The sequence below is a fragment of the Nelumbo nucifera genome, chromosome 8 (assembly GCF_055504915.1).
Source record: "Nelumbo nucifera cultivar China Antique chromosome 8, China Antique-T2T, whole genome shotgun sequence".
Classification (NCBI taxonomy): domain Eukaryota; kingdom Viridiplantae; phylum Streptophyta; class Magnoliopsida; order Proteales; family Nelumbonaceae; genus Nelumbo; species Nelumbo nucifera.
In genome coordinates this window covers 24,767,208-24,786,559 of record NC_142656.1, presented here as the reverse complement: position 1 = coordinate 24,786,559, position 19,352 = coordinate 24,767,208, and the positions used below count along the sequence as shown (strand labels likewise).

General features: G+C 34.5%; 1 pseudogene across 1 annotated transcript; it reads right to left on the bottom strand.

Annotated features, from left to right (window-relative positions):
* Positions 1–9,859: 9,859 nt before the first annotated feature.
* Positions 9,860–12,136, bottom strand: LOC104609192 (L-type lectin-domain containing receptor kinase IX.1 pseudogene; annotated as a pseudogene). Its single transcript, XR_016079632.1, has one exon. The product of XR_016079632.1 is annotated as an L-type lectin-domain containing receptor kinase IX.1 pseudogene (transcript).
* Positions 12,137–19,352: the final 7,216 nt, after the last annotated feature.

Genomic DNA, 19,352 nt, shown 5'->3' with positions numbered 1-19,352 from the left:
AATTACTGAAAATCTAAATAACTAATTATTAGTGAAAAAAAAATTGAAAATATCAAATGGAAAATGATATTTCCTGAAAATATAAATAACTAATTACAGAGATTATCAAAATAAATAAATTGATACTTTTTCGAATTACTATTCCAAATATCAAAATTGCTGAAACAGTAATCTGAAATTTCAAAAAAAATACACTGTAAATGGAAAAAATAAATGGATGTATATTGAAAATAATTTTCCAAAGAGAAATTATTGAATAATAACTGAAAATAGTAATAAATGTATGTAAATTAACATTTTTGAAAAATATAAATAACTAATTACTCAAAATATTAAAATAAATTGAAAAATGACAGTAAATATATTGAAAAATATACAATAATTTAGCATTTATCGGTAATTATCCAATAATTATTTATTTTTAGTTTTTCGGTAATTACATAACTATTAATTATTGTTTTTCAGTAATTACTGGAAATATTAAAATATATACATTGATATGTTTTGAAATTACTTTTCCAAATACCAAAATTTCTGAATATGCAAAAAATAAATGGATTTTACTGAAATTAATTTTCCTAGAAAATTATTGAAAATTTTCAATAAATATCTAAAAAATGAATAAATGCTTATAAATTTATATTCTGAAAAATATCAATTAGTAATTACTGTAAATATTAAAATAAATTGAAAAAATATCAATAACTATATTGAAAAATTTATATCAACATTTTTAAATAATTAATTTCATAAAATAAATGGGTTGATATCTTTTGAGATTACTTTTCTAAATATCAAAAGTTCTGAAAAAATGTAAAAAGTTATTAAAATTTCAAAAATCAAAATTATGGTAATTGCAAAAGATAAATGTAAAAAAAAAACTACTGAATTTTCAAAAAAGAACAAATTATTAAAAAATAAAAAAAAACAATAATTACTGAAAATATCAAAATAAAAAAAAATTGATAATTTTTTAAATTACTTTTCCAAATATCAAAATTACTAAAATGTAAAATTACTAAATTTTCAAAATTAAAAATTACTAAAATTGTAAAAAAAAATAAAAAAAAATTAAATTCATTTTTAAATTTTGATAAATTTCGAATTTAGTAATTAATTATTAATTGATATCAGTTATTGGTATTAATTACCCAAATGATAACTTGATTACTTATATTAATTGATATTAATTACTAATTGATAATAATTAAATAATAAATGCACAATACTTTGAAATAGGTTGAGCTTTTGAATACCGATCTGATAACCCCGATTCGGTCACCATGTTAACCCGAACCTCTACTACAGTTGTCGTTCGACAAAGCCACGACAGTAGCACCTGGGGTCGATGACGATGAGAAAGGGTTTTGTTTGTTCCTTTAAACTACTGTAAGTCAAAGATTACTTTTCAGGTGAGATTTAAAATAGAAAAAAAAATAAAATAAAAGAGCAAAACATACCCCTGAAAAGCATTACAATCTCTTTGGATCTTCTTCCAACAACTGAGAATCAAACAAAACCTTTCCCATCAATTACAGTAGTGTAGTTACAGTCTTCAACTGGGCTGTGTAAAAAAACAGAGCATAGAACCTTTGGAAGCCGGATTGGGTAATAGATCCATTATTACCTATGCTCAAGGAAGCTAGATGATCATGATAGAATACTCGATCTATATGGGATAGTCGTCCACCTCGGATTGCTTGATTTAGAATAATGAAATAGATGAAAATCTCCACGGTTACTCAATCGGGAACACGGGTACGTGTTGAAACCATTAACCCTAAGCATCGATTTACAGAAAGTTGATAAATGAATTAAAAGAAATAACTGCATAAGCGAACCAAGATAGGGGGAGACGTTTCGTCAATGTAGAGGCAGATTCATCTCCAGAACGATGCCAAAAGTAGAACAAAAGCACCACGGTTTGATTCTCTTAAACAATGAAGAAAAACAAAGCATTGGGAGTAGAGGGCAATACGAATGGGAGCATTAACTTAGCTAAACTCGATTTCCATTTACGGTTTAATATCTAAAATTCAAAAAACAATCACAAATTTCCTTTCGGTTTACGTTAATTTATAAATTTCAAAAGGGTTCGACTATGGAAAAGAAAGAGAGTGATGGGAAGGAGAAGAAAGAGACAAATAAGGAGAATGCAGGAAGGGGATATGAGAACTTACATGTTCTCCCTCCTACCTTGAGCAGGTTTATCTTTTCTCTCTCTCTCCCTCAGCCATGGAAGGAGAGGAACTTTTCACTCGGTTTTCTCAGATATCAGCTCCTAGCTCCTCAGGAGGGGCGATTGCTATGAAGAAGATTCCCTCCCAAGTGAAGAATGAAGAAGTCTTATTTTTAAAGTTCACACAGGCTGTAGTATCAAGCACTCAGGATTCAATAAGGATATGATAAGCAAAGTCCGGAGGATTCCTTCATCACAAATTCTTGAGTTCTAAACCAATACCTTTATCACTAAATTCCTAAGCAGTTTTGAGCGACACCAAATCATTGAGGAAGCCCTTGGCTTTATGAGAACAATATCATCCTGTTACATAAAAATGAAGTAGATCTGAGCTCAGATGACTATGTGCTGAATACAATAAATTTGTTTTTTTTTTTTTATCTTATGTGTCTTTATTCATTTTTAATTTTATTTAAAAAATAATAGTTTTATTTTTTAGTTGAAATATATAGTTCTATGTTTTTATGCAATTAGAACAGGGAAAAAGTAAAAATAAAAAAAGAAATATATTTTGAACTAGAGGATCATATTAAATGGGTGGATTAAGGTGGGTCAAGGTGAAAAGGTTGTGATCCGCCCACAAACAAGGGTGGCAAATGGATTATTGGATCAATCTGAATGGGTTGGCCCTCAGCCCACACCTAACCCAACACAACCCACCCATTTGCCACCCCTTTATATGAAAGCGTACCTCGATAGTGTGCCTTTTGTGGCCGCATTAGACACAAGGATTAAAATATTGACACGATATGTCTGATGCGGGATGTACATTATCGGTATCGAAATGTTATGATATTGGATACACTACGACTAGAGGTATATCCTATTTGTCATGCATATTGGTCAAATGTTAGTATGTATCGCATAGTATCGGTCGATGCTATTTGACACGCTCTGATACAGATGCATATTGGACGCAACTATAAATTTGACTATTCATGGAAAAAAAGAGATCATGTAATTCAAACTCATGTAACCACTTATCTAATTTTAAACGCATGTCCCCTTTACCAGTAAACCATCTTTCATCATGTACTATAATTAAAATAAATTAATTCATATTAACTTCAACATCTACGATTCACATAGAATTTAAACAAATAAATCATATTTATATCCAACAACTCCAACTACAAATTAAAAATAATAATATTCAAAATTATTATTATATAAAATAATGGATTAAATAATTTATCAAATCCACATTTATATCGAAAATGATTTTTAATGTCAAGCAATTCAGATCTATAAAAATATTAATAATAGTATAGGTATTTTAATACTTAATTTTATATATTTGCACATGATAAGTATCTTAATTTTTTTAAATTATTAATTAATATTTTAATTTTAATGAAATAAAAAACACATTGATTATTTACAAAATAAAATTACTATTTAAAAACATTTGAGAATATAATATAAATTGAATTCATCAAATCCTCTAATCTACATTTGTTTCAAAAATTGATTTTTTTTCTTTTAGAAAATTTATGTAAATAAAATATTAATAATTAAAATTAATTTTAGTAGTTAAAAACTATAAACTTGCATATGATATGTATCTTAATAGATTTGATATATTTTAAGTTAAGGTTATATATTTGTAAAAATTTTAATTGATATTTTATGATAACATATTCATTTTTTACAAAAATAAAAATATTGTTTATTAAACATTTGAGAATTAATCTTCTAGTTGACCTTTTTATTAATGTTAAAATTAAAAATAGTAAACTAGAAAATAATTGATATAATAAATCAAATATAATAATTATAATGTATTTATTCATATATATTATTAGAATTTATAACTTTCTATATATTTATACATTATTTGTGGGTATTTTGACATCGAATTTAGTATTATTAATATATTTATGGAATTTATAGCATTTTCCTAGCATCTGTTTGGCACCAATGCCGTTGCTCTAGAAAATGGTGACACATCAGCACCACGTTGGAAAAAATGGTGCTCCAGGAAACACCTATTTGTTTGGATCCATTTGTCCATAAAAAATAGTTCTCCAAATTACGCCTTAGAAATCGAGAAGGCGTAATTTGGAGCAACACCGAATTTGACATTTTCTCATATTGCAATTCATTAATGCAAACGAGAACGTAATGTGCCAATGACTTGGACTGCCTGATTTTTAATTCTCCTCCAAATGGTTCAAGAATTCAAAACTATCGGTTTCCTATACTAAACAGTCAATTTCTAATAAAATTGTTTCTACTCATTGTAACAGATGACTCATTCTAAGAGGTCGTTCAGGGTGCCTATTGGATGGCGTGGGTCGACCCATTGGAATTGCATAGTTTCACTCACCTAATTATATCATGCTAAATATTGTGAACTCCCTAAACTCACTTCAATATTGGAATTGCATAGGGTCTACGGCCATCCGAAATCAACACATAGACAAGAAGTCTTCACCCAATTAAGTAATATTCTAGAAGCTGATGAACCTTACCCATCAATATATTGATGAAAAACTTAGGGGCAGAAGAATTCATATCTCTAAAAGCACCTTACTTCACATATCCATTGAGAGAGCTAAATGTATCCGGCCACCTGTAACGATGCATTTACAAGGGCCTATTTCTATATAGCCATTACTCGAACTTAAAGAAAGAATTAAAAGACAATATTATGTAACTTGTCTCAACACATTCCTTGGTGACTTAATTTTTTATGTTGTTTTCAACAAGTTTTAATTTGTTTATTATGTCAATTTAAGGTTTTCAATTTACAAGTGCATAGATGTCATTCAAATAGTTTATTTTTAATATGGTTCTTTGCTCTTTAAACCTACTTTTTTTTTCCAAATTAATTGTTATCATTGTTGTTAACATTTTAGTTCTTATTTCTGTTTCGAAATATTTTTGATTATGCATCATTTAATAAGTATATGTTTGGTTTGTAAGAAAAGGTAGGGGAACCTGTTACACTTGTATCTATCTTTCCCTTCCTTTCCCTACCTTTTCTTTTCAAACCAAACATGGCTTTTTGATTGCATATTCCATTAGCTACTTCCAATTTTCTGATAATGAATTGTTCCCTTTAGTTTTTATTGGAAGAATTTTGGATTTCTCTTGAATAGGATGCTTGAATGTTGAGAATCATTTTGAATCAATTTATTGTCATTTGTTTTTTGTTAACCGGCTTTATCATTGAGTACTGGATCATTAGTTTGAATGGGATGCCAGTAGAGTCTTGAATCTCAATGTTCTTGTGTTTGGATAAGCTTCTGTAGAAAAGCCTTCTACAGAGGGCCTGCCTACCTGTAAACTATGGTTTGGTGAGAATTTCAGAGGGCCAAATCAGCTGTTGATCAGTTGATTGAAAAGCTGTTCTTTTCAGCTCAGCGCGCATCTTTGAGTGCCCCCATTTGGGAGGCTGAAGAGCAGTGGCTTCTGGCTCTCTAATAAGGTGGATCTTACACCGACAGCCTTTAAGCAATGCGTGGTGAAAAATCTGGGAAGCTCAAATTGACTGTCAGTCAGTCATTAGCTTATAGTTATAGAAAATGCCACAAAGCAGCTGAACCAGCTCAGCTAAATGTTGAATTCATCTCTACCAAACAGGCATTGATCTGAAGGGCCTTGTCCAGCTTAACTTTATTAGACTTCTTAAGGCATGCAGCTAAGCCAGTTGTCAACAAACATAACTTATTTTATGTATATTCTAGCTGCTGAACCTAAGTAGCTTCTGCAAATCACATCACAACTAGTTTAGCTGAACCAAAGTATATCTTCAGCTAGCTCAGCCCTCCCAAAACAAGTTTGGGAGAGATGAATTAACAATTCAGCTAAGCTGGTTCAATCCCAACCTGTCCGTGTGTGTCCCAGTCCCAGCCTGTAGAAAACCCAAACAATCTCTTCTCAAAATCCTTAGCAAATCTCTTACTTCATCCTTGAGGGTACTATTCCGGTTTTTTATTTTCACTCCTCAAGCACTTGGCCAATGAGTGGTTTCCGTTGACATTTGAGAGCATTCAGCTTCAAGAATAAAGGAATATAATGCTGATAATGCTAACAATGACATTTTGTCTCATTATACAAAGTAAACTTTTATTTGTTTTATACAAAATAGAAGACCAAAGCCATTTAGAATCATTATACATGTTGGATACAATATTCTGTGATTAGGATGAACAACTTTTGTACCCTTGCTTCCCAAGTTCATAATATTTGAAAGGAACATTGGTCTGAAATTGACATTTGATTCCCATGATCTCTGCATGGATCTTCATTGACACCAAAACAAAACCCAAAATGCAAAGAACAATGATGCAGCTCATTCACCGTGAACTTACAGTAAGCTCTGGTAATTTGCTGCAGAAATATAAAGAAAGGGGTGATTAGTATCATATCATATTCTTTTGATATATGGGTGGGGGGAGATTCCTAGGGGAAAGTCTTCATATCAGATTCAGGTTGGGGTTTTCACATACAGCTGTTTGCCTACAGAGCACAGATTCAGGTTGGAAGGTAGCTAACAGTTGAACTATCAGTTTTGAAAATCTGTATGTGAAAAGGACTAAGTTAAACATGGAACAATAACAGAAAAAAACATAGAGGCGATTACTTGGTGCTCTCAGATGCCATCATACAACTTGCCTACACGCTCACGAACCGCCACCTGTCCCTTCACACGAGATATGTAAATAGCGCGTGCGGGGCTAACATAACGTTCGTTAGCCCCTTCCGTTACCCCCAAAAGTCCCATTTATTCCTTCAAACCCATCATTCGACAGCTCCAGGTTAGGTATCTAAAAACCCTGTTCTCCCTCTCCTCCCTCTCGAGTGCCTGACCCTGACCGTTTCTCCTCGCCAGAACATCTTCTCCTTCTCCGGCACCGGCACCTACAACGGCAATCGGCGGTACTCCCCAGCCCATCTTTTCACCTCGTTTTTTATTTTTTCTTTTTTTATTCTGATGTTTTCGTTTTCCAGATATCAGAGAAACCGGCGGACCAGATCATTTGACACTCGATTACTGAATAGTGATTTCACACATGTGAAGGAGTGATCAGATGTAACTGAAATTGAAGGAAAGGAGAAATAAGGGTGTAGGCATTTTCTAGTGGCTTTGGTGTAAAACCCACGCTTGATGAGCAAATTGGAGTTGGCCGGGGGACCAGATCAATTAATGCAGTGGGCAGCCATGTCTTAAGTACTGTTTCTTCATCGCAGCTGGGCTGCTTTTTTTTATAGAGTCGTAGCTGAACAAAGCAAACAACAGTTGGAGGTCCCACAAGCTTTTTCACGGTTTTGTTCCAGCAAGGTGAGATGTGAGATGTCTACTTCTCTCTTTCTCTATCTCAGTTTCAACGATGTGCGTGGGTCAGTGGGTGTGTGGGGTAGTTCTGTTCTTGGAGTTGCCATTCTTATCTAGGCCTAACCCAGTCAGTGCAATTGTGCAACGACATATGCAGCCTCTCCTTCCACACTGACCCACATGGGAATCTGGAATTTCTTCAGAGACAAAAACCCAGCAACAACACAGTTCATGAAATTGCAGTCAGCTCATCAAAATAAACAGAAATTAATACAGAATTATCCCATTAGATCTCAAGCAATTAGAATTAATGGTCACCATGACTGATGACTCTGAAAGTCTTCACCATCAGCCAGTTAATAAATTAATAATGGAGTTTGACTCATCCAGTTTATCTATGCGGTCGGTGCTGTCGGTGGGGGAACGCGCAAGTCACGTAAGCTGGAAGTCTCGTCAATCGATCAATAAACAAATTAAAAAAAAAAACAGAGATTAGCCAATTTTGATCATCTAAACAAATGGTTTAATTTGCAGCAGCTGCATTAATTAAAGAAGAGCTGAAAATGGTCTGCATAGTAATGAAATTCTTGATCGATGATGAGATGAAAGACTGAAGAGATAAAGTCACCACCTTCAATGAGTGAAAAGATCAGAAAAAAAAAAAAAGAAAAAATAAAAAACGAGGTGAAAAGATGGGCTGGAGAATACTGCCGGTTGCCGTTGTAGGTGCCGGTGCCGGAGAAGGAGAAGATGTTCTGACGAGGGAGAAACAGTCAGGGTCAGGCACTCGAGAGGCAGGAGAGGGAGAAAAGGGTTTTGAGATACCTAACCTGGAGCTGTTGAATGAAGGGTTTGAAGGAGTAAATGGGACTTTTGGGGGGGTAACAGAAGGGGCTAATGAACGTTATGTAAGCCCCACACGCGCTACTTACGTATCTCGTGTGAAGGGATAGGTGGCAGCTCGTGAACGTGTGGGGCGTTTGTGGGGAAAAATTGGGTGGGGTGCGGATTTGAACTCAAGTTATATCTATTTATTTTGTTTTTTTTTCTTTTTGTTGCTTTTATTCGCAGGTTGTAGAGGAGGAAAGAATTGGATGAAGATTACAAAGAATATTTTTTTGAGATGTTAATAGGAATTTTTTTTTGTACTACTCTACATTTGATTTGTAGGTTGTTAAAAAAACAAGTCATCTAATCAAAAATGAATATAATGAGAGTTGAATGTGTTTTTTTTTTTTTGTTCTTAAAATGATGATGGAATTTTATGGATGAGGTGCATCTTTTTGTATTTTGTATATATTTTCATACATTTTTATGTTTTGATTGAATATATTTTCATACAGGTGTATCAATTGAAACTTTTTTGTAAAAATATTCACAATATTTTGCATTTTTCTTTAAAAAGAAATGAAACCCTTTTAGAGACAGTCAAAAGTGTCTCTTAAGTATTAAAGCATACAAATTTTTTCTTTTCTTAGATTTTTTTTAGAGGCACATAAAATTGTTGCAAAATCATTTAGAAACATTCAAATGTCTCTCTAAATTGAACTTTCAGAGGCATTTTTAACTGTCTCTATACAAGACTTTTAGGGTCAATGCAATAGAGAGTTGTACGTGCCTCTAAAAGTCTAATAAATTCGCCTTTAATGCTCAACCAAGTACGCCTCTAAAACATTTAGTGACAGGGCTTTTAGAGGCACTTACCTAGCCACCTCCTATTACTTCAGTGACATTTTTTCAGCTTTTAGAGTCAATTATGACTGTTTCTATAGATGGATTTTCTAGTAGCGTGCACTTACCTGAATAAGTATTTCCTAGGAAAAACTTATCCAACTAATTGCATTTACCCGAATAAATAACCTACAGAAAAATGAACAGAACCAAAAAATTGGAGGAGAATTACTTGGATTTAAAAATTAATTTTAATGGAATAAACAAATGAGGATTGAAGAGAAAAAAAAAAAAAAAAAGACAGATAGAAGGGGGAGAAATGGGCGGAAGAAGGTAATTACAGCATAGGGAGAAATAATTGGTCTTCTACGAAATTCTCCTTACTTGTATGTTTTTATTCATGGGTAAGGTAATAGTCCGAATCACCGTAACTTAATTCAACCTAATTCAACCTGATTCAACCTGATTTCACTTTTGGATCTGGCTTAAGGAATTGTAGATTGCTCTCAGCACCTAAGTCACCCAGCTGGCCTTACACCGCTTATTAATTAGATGTGAATAAAAATTTTAACAACCCTATGCAAGTATTTTTTTTTTCTTTGGTACTATAAGTCTATAACCCAGTGACAATCAACGTTGCAACTTGTATAATTAGAAAATTGTACAAATAACTTATTTTTATAAGCTTGAGGCACACTTAGATAAACATAAACAAAGGAAAAACATGGAAAGAAAATAACACAAATGTCCATACAAGATACAGCAAAAGTAAAGATTTTAAACTTAGCGTGGGTTCAAGAGAGATGCCGTAGAAGAATTAGTAGCACCAGATGATGAAGTTGAAGGATCATAATCATTAAACTCAGGGGCACTAAAAGTGAGCATCGGCATCTTAGGTGGGAGAAAGGGTAATGGAGCTTCAAAACAAAGAACCTGCATCGCTTGCTTTATGGAGGGTCGGAGGTTGAAATCTGGGTGTGCACACCATAGCCCAACAACCATCAAACACTCCATTTGTTTTTCATCAAAACCCATACTTACAAGTCTAGAATCTGCTGCTTGAAGAAGCGATCCTCTTCCATAGAGCTCCCATACCCATTCAACCAGCCTTACCTTACTAGTTTCTAGCCGTGGTTCAACAGGTCGCCTTCCACAAGCAATCTCCAAAGCAACAATTCCATAGCTGTAAACGTCTGATTCCTTGCTATACTTGGGGGTCATAACACATTCGGGAGCCATGTAACCCATGGTCCCAGCTAACACAGTTGTTTGTGCTAGTTGGCCATGGTCAACAAGTCTTGCAAACCCAAAATCCCCGAGTTTTGCATTAAAACTAGAGTCTAACATCACATTACTTGATTTAATATCTCTATGAAGAACACATTGTTCCCATTCTTCATGCAGATAGAGCAATCCAGAGGCCAAGCCAACTGCGATATTGTGCCTTACTTTCCATGTCAGTGAGTGTGAGTCCTGTCGTCCAAAGAGATGGGAATCGAGACTACCGTTGGGCATGAACTCGTATACAAGGAGAAACTCATTTCGCTGGTGGCACCAACCCACAAGTTGGACCAAGTTTTTATGCCGTAATTGACTAATGATTTTCACTTCGGACATATACTCCTTTATCCCTTGTTTAGACCCTTTGGAGACCCTCTTCACGGCCACTTCCAAGTTGAGATCACTCAGAAAACCTCTATAAACGCTTCCAAATCCTCCCTCTCCAAGCTTTTGTTCCTCATCGAAGTCATTCGTTGCCTGAGCCAATTCACCATACAAGAACCTTTTAGGTCCAACTCCCATTTCGAATTCATCATTCATAGAACCATCATTATTAAGAACTGCACTCTTCACTTCTTCCATATCCCTCATCCTCTTCATATGCATGATGAACCAAATCATGCCCGCCAACAAACCCATCGACGTAACTGCACCAACAACCAGTCCAACGATCAATCTTGTATTGTTTGTCTTCTTTATCTCTGTAGCCTCTGAAGTAGAATTATGCCCCCCGTTCCCCAACGTGGAATTACTCCCCATAGTTGAGTTATGACCGTCATTTCCCACTGTTGAATTAGACACCTTTACCTCCAAACTCGAATAAAAGTCCCAGGAATGAAGTTGATGTAGCTCCACGAATTTACCAGTAGTAGCAGAAAGACCAATAGTCACCCATTCTGGCAAGAACTTCCTCATATCAACTATATGAGAAAGATTACGGCTCTCACCGGACACTGGCTTTTCATCATAAGTAAAGAAAACACTCAGCAATTTTGTACTAGAATTATAGATAATCCGAGCATCAACTGTGCTCCCATTGATAATATTACTACTAGACCACTCAGCAGTTGCCACAGAAAAAACGGAATTGACATCGATACCCACATGATTGTAGTCTGGATCCCAGTCATTTGGAAAGGTGTCGAACTCTACTGCAATAAGTTGATTTTCTGTGTTGTCGAACCGACGGTCGAAACTTAAAAGACCAAGACAGCCACCTCCTGACTGTGGAGGGATGATAGAACCGTTTGGCGTGAGGAAGAAAGCCAACCCATCACCAAAGTTGCTGTCACTCAATAATTTAATGGTAAAGGAGAAATTGGTGTTGAAGTCTGTGAGATCTCCCGTCTCCTTGTCCCAGAGGCGCACCGGTTCTTTATATATAACTCGACCTTCGCTACCGTTCAAGCTACTGTCGAGTGTGTTTATGGTGAGCTCGACGCCATTTTTAGAGAACACAGCATCGCCTAACAATATTAAGTTGTCTCTTGTCTTGTCGTCGGAACTGGAAAAGTTGAAGGATAATGAATTTGAAGAAGGGATTAGCGAAGACAAAATGATGGAAATATAAAAGAGAACGTAAGGAAGTATCGGGGAATGGAGATGCAAGGTTCTTGAGTAGCGGAGGGCCATTATTCAAAGCCGGCGCGGCCTGTTCAGATGCTTGCAGACAGATCAAGGAGAATAGATCATTATATAAAAGCATAAACGGGCAATGCTTGAGTCAACTGTGAACTTGACCGTCATTCGGGTTCGGGGTGCCTGATCACCCGTTTGTCCGAGTACCCCCTTCTGGATCCGGGTCCACAAACACTTGACCACACATATTTTGATAATGTGTTTTGATACACCACCGTTACCACACTCATACACACATATTTTATAGGTTCAACTATGATATATAAGACATAATATCTGAAAAGCATGGGAGTGTCTGGCTGTCAAGGTGTTATTTATCAAAATTGGTGGATTTTGATCGGTTAAAACTCTTAGGATACCATGTCTTTTCAGTATCATAAATTTTTCTTTATTTTTACCTGTTTTACCTTCCTATGTAATTGTCTATATGGTATTCGAAAATTATAGGAGTTCCACAAGACAAATATTTCTATATAATTGATTCTAAAGTATTCAAAAATTATAGAAATGCCACATATAAGATAAATATATCATCTTTACCTCCTTATGTAATTGCCTATGTGGTATTCCAAAGTTGTAGGAGTGCCACATATGGAACAAGTGTACCATCTTTACCTCCCTCTGTAATTGCCTCTATGATATTCAAAAATTACAAGAGTGACATATATAAGATAAACCTTCCTATGCAATTGATTCAATGGCATTCGAAAATTATGAGTAATTTTTTTGATAAGTAATCGTATGAGTAATTAAGATTTCATATAATCCTCTCTCCCCTTTCATATTTGCAACAAGATATTTAATTATTTATGATAATGCCATCCTATAAAATAAAAATTCATCCCACTTCTCTTTGACCTTATTCTCTCTCTCAACTTTTATTTATTTTATTATTATTATTATTATCTAAACATTTATTTATTTAATTTACTAAATTAGTCATTTATTTATAAATAAATTACTAACAAATTATTCTTTCCCCCAAATCCCAATATTTAGGGTTGCCAACAGGTTGGGCACACCGCACACACCTTCAAAACTTCAGACTCAGTCGAGCATTAACGGTCGAGGTCTGAATTTGACTGCACGTACGTCCAAGTTTGACCGAGCACTAACAATTGGGGTCTGACGTTGACCCAACTCGGGTTGGGTGTAGTGGGAATGATGCCCTTACTACCCATGGCTAGAGGGCGATGACTGAATTTGTGGCCCAAAGGGCAAGGGACATCTAGGCACCTCTCCAACATGGCATCAAAAAAAGTGTTGACTGAGGACAACAACCAACCCACCAAAGAGCTCCAAGCTCCATAATCCAAATGCCACCAAGCTCCCTACCAAGACCTCTGAGAGCTTGGAAGCACCTTGGATAGGACGGCCCTAAGCGGTTTAACAATGAAACTTTGGCTAAAGGGCATTCACAACTAGGCAACCCAAGTCCTCAGTTAACAAAAGACCAAGGGCATCCTCGGTCCAAAAAACACAAGATACGTAGTGAAAAGAGACTTAGACTAAGTTGAAGCCAACTTTCATTCACTCCTCAAAAGAGGTGTCCTTGGCACACGAACTTGGTTCTTAGGGTTCACAACAGCCTTGGTCGACTCAACGCCTTGTTCTTTAGCCAACTTCTCAAGATCCTAAGGTCCGAACTCCTGCACCATGGGCACAATCTCTAGAAATAGGTGCATGACCCTCTTCTGGTAAAGAGTGAATCCAGCCTGCCAAGAGTCAATGGTGTAGTCATCTAGCTCCATCTGAAAGGCCTCTAAAACCTTGCATTTGGCCACGACCTCCTTTTCGCATGAACAACTTTAACCTTGCCCTCTTTCATTGCATTCTTCACCCTCTTCCTCGCCTCCTTCAGCTCATGGGCATGGTTCTTCAACCTTTTTAGGCCATCATCCTTTTCCTCTATGGTCGTCTTCACCTTGGTCAACTCAGCCTTAACGGCCTCCCTCCTGATTGGGCAACAAGATGCCCCAAGCAATCTGCTCAACCATGCCCTCACTCTCCAAGGTGTCTACAGCCCACACAGTCTAGCTCGATACTTAGATTCCAGTCTTGTCTCCTCCCTCGGTTGCGACCTGCCCTTGAAGGCTCCCCTGTGGGGTCGACTATTGATGGCTGTGTTGATGGGGGGCCTCCTCCAAATCCACCATGACAACCTCCTCTGAAGACCTTTCCCTCTTCGACTATCAAGGAGTACCCTCTATGGAATGCCACTGAGAGCTCGTACCAACCGACGTTGTCAATGCAACATTCACAATCATCGCTTTCCTCTAGGATGCGGCCTATAGGCGCCTCGCCCTCTAATCATCACCAGCCGTGTCAATATCTGTGCAACATGAAAGGAAGCAATCATTACTTAGTAATAAAATTTGAGGACCAAGCATAGAGCAAACTAAATGAAAAGCTGACCATTCGAAGGTCGCATCAACCTTGTCCGAATCAGCATGGTGGATGAGGCATACTCCTTAACGTGTACCCTCACAATCCACTGTCGAGCCGTCACCTCCTTTGGCAGCTCGGGATGACCAGCTCAGAAGGGAACAACCATCCATCTCGATGCCTTATGAAGAAGAAGCCCTACTAGTGTTTAATCGAGGTAGGGGCTCCAACAACCACCTTTGTGTTTGGTCAAGCAGACATATAGTTGTAACCCTGTTGGTGTTTCTTCAAGTGAAGGAAATACCTAAACATTGGCAGGGTGATCTCTATGTTGTGAAATGTACAATAACAAAGCAGCTCGACCAAGTACCAAAATGAATTTGGCATCAATTGGACGGGTTGGACGCAGAGCCACCTCAGCTCACTAGGCTGAACCAAGGTCACTCTTTCACTTATCCCTAGGCACCACATCTCTAACTCTTTAGGAATGCTATATGCTTGTTGATAACTAATAAGGGGCTGAGGTGAAGAGCTCCAAAAACTCTCACTCCACTATGGAGGAGCAATTCACTCCTCGACTTTAGAACTAGGGGATTGGTATTCGAGCGGTGCTTTATCTAGTCAAAGCTTCCACGTGGACACTTTTGTGCTGGATGTCTTCGAACCACGTTAGCACGATATCCACAAATATATTACTAAGGACCCCATGAGGAAGCAAAGTCCCACATGGACAATGAGAAGCGCCCTTGTTGGGGAAGGCAGAGCCTTTCGACCTTGGTGGATGCCCTCATTCCAATAACCCTACAAGGAGTCAGTTCAATTAGGGCATGGATGCTAATCCATTTAAAGGCATCTCCCCTTCAAGGTAAAGGATCTTCAACTCTCTAAATACTCTAGCTCTCTTGCCCTCTTATTGCTTTCATTCGACTCGGACCAGCTCTCCCTCTAAAGCTTGGAGCGACTAAATTCATCCTCCTGCTACTGACTTGAGCATCAGAGTGCCTTCCTAGGGACTTCATCATAGGGGCTTTAGTCTTTCTCTACTTGCAGGTCTTCTCAGTGCACAACTTTGTCCTTTCACCTCTGCTTCGTCTAGTTGGCAAGATTATTTGTTGCATGTTCGATTCAACACACCTCAGATCATACAACATCAACAACAACAACAACAACAATAATAATAATAATAATAATAATAATAATAATAATAATAATAATAATAATCTATATATAATTTGAAATGTAGTAATTAAAATTAATAGAAAAACTTCTAAAGTTAACAAAAACATTAAATTTTAGAATGTTTTTATCTAGCAACTTTTAAAAACTAAGAAATTAATAAAAACTAGTAGTTCATAAATTAAAAACTAAAATACAATTAAATTCTATTTAAAGGTAATTAATATTGTTAGGATAATTAAAATTAATAATAACAAGTAAAAAACTTATGAAAATTACTAAAATAAATCATTTGCATTTCATATAAAAATTAATTAAAATAATAAAACTAATAATGACCCAATTAGAAATGTCATAAAACTCCTTTTAAGCAAGGTCTAGCTCAGATCTACACCAAGCCCACACAATAGGGCTATAAAATTAAAAAAACAATTACTAAAGTTTATAAAAAAATATTAAGTTTAAGCAAGTTTTTATCTACAACTATTAAAAAATAAGAAATTAATAAAAATTACTATTGATAGGATAATTGAAATTAATAATAAAAAGCAACAAATCATTTATCACTTAGCCCAACCTGACTAGACCTAAAAATTTCTAAGCTTAAGCAACTATTTTCTTCTAAGCTAGGTCTAGTTCAGATTTACACCAAGTCCACACATAATGTGGACAAAAGGGATGTAAACAAATTGAATTCAAATATGGTCTAGCTACATCTACATCACCTTTCAATTATGAAATTTCTAGATCCGCATCCACATCGAATTATTATGTTAGGTTTTGAATTTCTAAAGTATATATGCATAATAAATGCATATAAATATAAAATATTAAATTTATTAATTATAAAATTTATGTAATTACACATAATATCTATATGTATACATATTTATATGGCATATATATAAAATAATAAATTTTTAGACATGGATTTTAATCAAATCGGATGAGGTTAAATCCACATCCAATTAGATTATTAATAACATGCAAGTTCTAGCATCTAAACTTGAGAATTGAATTTGAAGTCTAATTGGGTATCAAACTATCAGAGTCCAATGATGGCCTTAGGATAGGACCCAAGTTAAGTAACCCTAATCTCAACCTAGAAGTTATATGCATATATGGTAAATATTAATGCATATTATTTAAATAACAAATTTTATATTAATATTTAGATATAAATGTTATATATTTTTTATAATAGACTAAAATTTAATAAAGAATTTAATGTGTAAAAAATATAGTTTTATAATTAGCACAGGTAAGACAATCCATGTCCTAGGCCCAAACAAATATTATTACATTTGAGGTGTGGTCCTGGCCCTAGGTTAGGCCATGCAACCTTAAAAATTGTTAATACACAATCAAAATCTGACCTAAAAAATTTATGTTTTTGGTTAATTGGGCCATACAATGGGGGTAGCTGATTCCCCGTAGCTCATTCGGCTTCAATATTATCCAAAAATAGTTAAAAAAAACCATGCATGGTTTGCATTATGTTTGGTTTAGTCCAATTATGAATGTTACAGTGCTTTCAAGGGCGCAACTTGAATGGGTTAGGTTAGGATGAGAATCAACCCAAGCCTAACTTGAAGTCTTAAATCTTGAGCTCAGGCGTAGATTAATTTAATTATGACTAAAAGAGTTAATTTTAGATTAATTTAATTATAACTATCATCTAATTTTATATATTTACTAATATTTAAGTAATATTTGCAAAAAAATTATAACATTTAATAATTATTAAAATAAAATAAATAAAATGGAACACTAACAAATAATATGGAAAAAATAATTACTTTATTAAGTCACTAGCAATAGTTTATTATTTTTGTTAAAATATTAATATTATTAATCCAAATTACTAAATTATTAAATGATTTTCATAACAATTTTATAAAATAAAAATTAATTATTTTAAAAACATTGCATTCCCTCCTCAGTTATAAGTTTCGGTTATTTCACTTTCCCTTGATAAATCTCGTACACTACATGGGTCCCTACAAGTTAATTTACAAAATATTAATTTTAAATATTTTATTTTTATTTAGTTGGAATTGTAGAATGCAAATATATATTATTTTTTGGGTTACATTTAGACATTATTGATTGATAAGTAGTTGTTTTATTTTATTTATTATTATAAGATGAAGGTTGGCCTATTGGTTTAAGGGTGTGTCTAAGGCTTTACAATTGGATGATTTGGATTTGAATCACACCAAATATGGTTTTTACATATAAATGCACGAGTGAAAATATATCAACCTATATTGTCTCATACATTTATCATCTTGATACGGATGTTGTATAGCACCACGCACGATTTAGGGGATACAAGCCTAATCATAGCGTTTCTTGTATCACCCTTGGTCAATATCAATGCCATATCATATGGATATTTAAGTCCTTGTCTCCAACAATAATTTATACTTGTATTAGTTAACTACTACTCACATTTTATTGGAGTAGGTAGAGGTGTTCACAGTTTGGTTAGTGTTCCATTGCCAGTTAACTACTACTCAGATTTGTTGGTTGGAGTAGGTCGACGTACAATAAATACTATCAGCCTTTGCCAACCTTTTGACTTGTAGGTAGAGGTGTTCACAGTTTGGTTAACTGAATCAAGGGCTTATTTTCCAAACCAAGCCAGTGCCATCAGGTTTTGGAAAATCACTAACTGAAACCAAACCAATTCCAATCAGTTAACCAGTTGATTGGTTCAATTCATCGGTTTTTCAATTATTTTTATATTCAGAATATATATTATAAATAAATATATAAGAAAAAATACTAGAAATAAATAGAAATATTATATTATAAATAAGAAATAATATATTATGTATTACAAATATATTTATATATAATGGATATATATTAATTTATAATATATAGATAATATAAAATATATAATATATATAATATTTATAAAAACATGTATAACAATCAGTTCAATTAACCACTAGTTTTTAGTTTGGTTAACCAAGAACTTAACTAGTACCTTTAGTTTTTTGAAAATACCAAACAAAACTTTAGGGAGATTTCAGCAATTTACCCTAAAAATTGATAACTAGATTTGCAGAATCATAGAGGTCAACATGGACCCTCAAAACAAAATGCCAAAAAAACCCTTTTGGGTGCCCCATAAACCAAATTGATCAGAGATAGGAACATGGAACAGTTTTGATTGTTAGTTCCAAGTCAAGTCGTCTAATCAAACAAAACTGCAATTATTTTTTCTTCACCTTCTTTGTTTACCCTTATATAATCAAAAACTTTTTGAGAGATTACATTTGTTAAATTTCAAACAAGAGATTGGAAGGACTTGGGGTAGTGATTGATGTAAAGAGAAAATTTGAAAATAAGCATTTTGATCAAAAGTAATTATATTGGCATTTTGGACATTTTCATATTTCTGTTAGAGGATTTCAAAAAGAGGTCTACTTGCAACTGCATCAAAAATTCAGGGAAGTGATTGCAATTACCAAATTTTAGGGAAGTTTCAGCAATAGTAAAAACTTTAGGGAGATTACTGCAATTTACCCTAAAAAGGAAAAGTAGATTTTAATCTTTGTAAATGTAGAAAGAAATTTCCAAATAGCAGAACCATAGAGAGGTCAACATGGACCCTTGAAACAAAAAAAAAAAACAACCCTTTTGGATGCCCCATAAACCGCAAAT